We start from the raw sequence: 4,872 nt of genomic DNA, 5'->3' as shown, positions 1-4,872 counted from the left end.
CTTGTTAACATCTTGTATTTGATTAAACGATAATCTTTACTTATTAGGATTCTATACATCCACGTTTTTCCGTTTACAATAGAAAACAACTCTTTTACGCAAACTTTATTCGCGCCTATGCTAAAAATATGTATCCATGTGTGTCGTTTAAGAACATTTACAAAGTATTTTCCACTTTTCCATCATACCGCTGTATAAATCTTACACGCATGTATAAATGATAAATCAAGAGTGTTCGAATGAATTTCAACAACACATATTATGCATCCCACTCGTACAATCATCACTAATGAAAATTAAATGCGTTTAGCAACGATCGTTAAAAGGCAATACCTTTTGTGTAATGTTCACTTAATCGGTAAATCGATTGTGTTCTCGCGTGTTATACTGCCGCAGCTGTTGTCGCTGTGGACTTGTATGTGCGCAGAAGTACGCGACTATACATATCATATACATCGGTATAATATAGAACAGGAACGACTTAAATGCCGAGGGGTGAAAAAAAAAAAATTCTAGTCGTCGACAATATTTAGATGTTTCAGAAAACGTGATATATGTATTATGTACGCGTCAGTGTTTAAGTGCAAAATACGCTTTATGGGGTGTTAAAGTTTACATCGCTTAGAGTTATCGCTAGATTATAATTTATACTGACACTGTTGTAGTATTACTAGTACTGTACACATTGTTACGTTATGTTTGTTTTTTTTTTAAATTCCGTGTGCTCTATCGATTTTATTATTTTCAGGTTATACCTACGCCACCCCAACTAAATAGATCGACATTCTTCTGATAATATTTCGCTATGGGCTTGATACGTATAGTCTTGGCAGCACGTTTGCTGTAAAGTGAATTTTGCGAATACAGCAACTTCAATATCGTTTGGAGTATAATATTAAATGTATTATGTAGGTAATGAAATTGTGGGACAAGAATGAAAATATTTAATACGATCGTCGGCTGAAGTTAAAATATCAAGACAAACGCGTGTATGACGCTATAACATATATAGGTACTCTGTTCTAATTTTGTGTGCGTCGTACGAGTATCTATTTATTGATAAATGCACGAAAGCTTGAAGTATCACAAAAGAGATCGTGGTATACATCAATGTAATGTATAAAAGAAAAAAGAAAAGTAAAATAAAATGTACAAAACGGAACATAACAAAAAATATGTATAACAATTGTTTGGAGAGATAATAACAATATGCTGAATGATATTCAAAATTAGTATAAAATTACTTATAGACAAGGATATATATATTTTTGTAGACACGTTATCTGCAAAAATATCAAATTTAGTATTGTTCCACGAAGAAAGAGTCCTATTTAAGGGAGAGCGTGTGCCAAAATCCATTCGATGCTGTTTTATATAAATACAAAAAATAGCTGCACCAGAACGAAGATAAAACGAGGAGGCCAATGTTGTTAGAGTGAGAAGTTCTTACTATCATCAATATTTTACCATTTAGTTAGTTATCGGTAAATGTCATATCAAAACGACAACTGTCTGGATTCTAAGGTGGGAATATTAAAAACAAAAACTTAATGGCTCATGATTTTGTTTTATTATATCAAAGGGGAAGAGATTGAATTGAAACTGATGTTGAACTTTCAAAGTGTATAGACCACACCTTCTCTAATATCTATAAGTAGTCGCAGTAGTTAAATTAATACTGAACATTTACAAAAATAAATATTTGCTCAAAATATAATCTTTTTGTTATTTATTTCAGAATTCGAGTCTATCCATATACTATAAATTTATAAACTATGAAGTTTCTGTATCAAAAGTAAATTTAAAAGTACTGATTCTAGACCATAATATATTTTATGAATGCGTATTATGTTAAATGTAACCACTGGTACTAACTACTACTGTTACTGGTTACTAACCAGGTAACCCTAACCTTATTTCAAAATGCCGATATTAAACGAAATAAACATTTTAACATTTAACGTGATCCAAGTACTGAAGTTTGAATTATTTTAACATTACAATAACGTAAAAGACGCTATACAAATATACAATAGACATTGTCTACAACAAACTGCATGCAGAAAAACGTGAACGTAAAACTGGGAAGTGTCTTTGTTCAAAAATAATTTTTTTTTCTAGTGTGATATATGAATGTTATCAATATCAATACTAATGAATACATTGTTGCAATAAATAAATGCCTAGAAAGTAAAACATATTATTTTTACTTTAAAATATATATTTTTAATTTGTCAATTTATCTGATTTTAATTCGTTTCATTATATCAATATTTATATGGCCCTAAAAATATAATTTTTAATTATTCACCATGTATAATCTGTTTTCCTGTATCATATTTACTTACTGTGCCTTACTAGTTACTGTACACTGTACAGATTGTATATTTTCTTATAAAAATAAAAATAAAAAAAAATTACTTAAACACTATTTTCGATAATAATTATACAATTGTCTAATTTAGAATATTTATTAATTTTTTCACTATTTATTCACCTTGATTTCAATTACAATCGTATAAAATGTCAAATGATTTTGCCCATGTTTAGATCTTTATTATGTTTGAAGTGCAAGAGAAATAATGAAATTTCTATTAAATTATAGCTATATAGATAATAGTATCATTATATATATTTAACAAATTGCCTGATTTCACTAAACAACTGCGTCAAAATATGTTTAGATTTACGTCATGTTAATATTATATAATGAACACGTACCTATTATTGTTACACATTACATTTTATAAATATAATAATTGAATGCAATCTCTTAAAATAAATCGATCGATTATTCTACTATAGTGGAAACTAATTCAATCGACTTACGACACATTGATACAAAGATAATTATAGTTTGATTAATTTTTAACATTAAGCTAATGATAATAATTTGTAAATTATAATTTATAGGACTACTATTTATAGAAGTCAGGTCGTCAATACAATGTTACATCACAAAAAATGATTACATCTATACATGCTTACAAAGAATACTCATGTACGTATTTTATATATTAATATTATATTATATACCTGCCTATAATATTATGTATATTTTAGTTTCTGCTACTCTTGTTAACACTCAGTTGACACGACAAATTGTATTAATAATTATTTGCGAGTATTAATGAATAAAACGACATTATACAAATACATAGTTACAAAATGCTTAGTTGTCTATTATATATATATATATATATATGACATTTTATGCTGCAGATTTAATGCGATGATAGAAGAACAAAATACTTAAATACACATCAAAATAATTTTAGCACATGTCGCAGGTGATTCAATTATCGTTATAATGAAATTAGTGTGCAAACTGCAAACTCTGCAGATATCATCATTAACTATTGCCAAAATGTCAGTAGTCATGACTTCAAAGTTTAAACTATAGGTAGATACTCGAAAATAAGTAAAACAAAATTTTGTTTGTCTTGTCTTAAACTGACTAGAGTACCTAGCTACTATTTTTTTTTTTTTTTGGTTACAGCGTCTTATACAGAAATACAGAATACAACCTGAAATTCTTTCTTAAAGTTTATATAACAAAAAACTATTAAAATCGTTGATTAGGTTCGGGTTATGATGATTATGAATGCACTGAATATTTACTACAAACAAGGATTTCGAAAAAAATTTTTCTTCAATTTTAAAATTATATATTTTCTTTTGAATTATTATAAACGATTAAAATACAAAGTGCGTTGTTATAATAATTATAAGTAGTCCTGTACATTTTTAAAAATCATTTGTTGTTTAAAAAAAGTAACTTTTCACTCAACTTGGTTATAAGGAGCGTATTTCGTCTAATACACTTTTAACTTAATTTGGTCAGTTTTTTTTCGTAGTCGACTATCAACTATATTACTAATTAAAAAAATTGGATTTACTTGTCCAGCTATTTGTATATAGTATATAATATATACTACAGTATACAATTTTACTAGATGTCGTTTTTATTTATGCCTTATCAAAGTCAAATAAACATACACGTGCATTAATCAAGTTATGTACCGACATTGTATGGTGTGTTGTGCTTATATGTATATTATATATATATACTATGAGACTTTATTTTTTACAAAATTCTACTCTCCGCATAACAAAAAACTATTACAAAACGGTAATAATTTTACGTTAAGTTATGACATTTTTCCCTCGAAAATACATAAAGGCTATGTACTATGTAGGTACATACATTTTAAATTCATATAGTCTACGCTTTTGTATTATAATATGCATTTTCGTCTACGGCACACATCCGAGGGCGGGTTTTGATTATACAACAGTTGTAGGTATAACAATACCATTGCTACAATATAATAATGGTTATAATTATATCGACATTGACTTGTATAATAAACAGTAACAGAAATTTTTCAATTGTTTGAAAGCCGCTCGTTAAATTTTCAATCAGTCAAACACTGAACAGTAACTTGTAGGGTATTATGATTTCAATTATTATTATATCTACATCATATGAAATATTATGTTTATTTATAGACGATTCAGTTATGAAAACGTCCAATAGACATTTTGTTTTCTTTGTCTGTGACGCTAACGAGTGACAAGTTTCACTCGGGTAGTCGGATCCGTATAGTCACATTATTAATATAATTTAAAATTTGTCATAGTAATTATTTTGCAAGTTATTTTAGAACCGTAGACATAATTTACCTATTTTTTTGTGAACAACCAACAGCAAAGTAGGCTGTGTGTGAACAACACTAATCCTCTGCTGCCACCGATTATTGATATATCCAAAACTCCAAAAGAAATTTGTTTCAAGCGATTAAATAAATCATAAAAAGGCTAAATGTTTTGTTTTCTTACCTACTTAATGTTTGATATTTAAGTCATAAA

This window comes from Acyrthosiphon pisum, chromosome A2, assembly GCF_005508785.2.
Source record: "Acyrthosiphon pisum isolate AL4f chromosome A2, pea_aphid_22Mar2018_4r6ur, whole genome shotgun sequence".
Taxonomy (NCBI): domain Eukaryota; kingdom Metazoa; phylum Arthropoda; class Insecta; order Hemiptera; family Aphididae; genus Acyrthosiphon; species Acyrthosiphon pisum.
Note: the sequence above shows the minus strand (reverse complement) of the source record.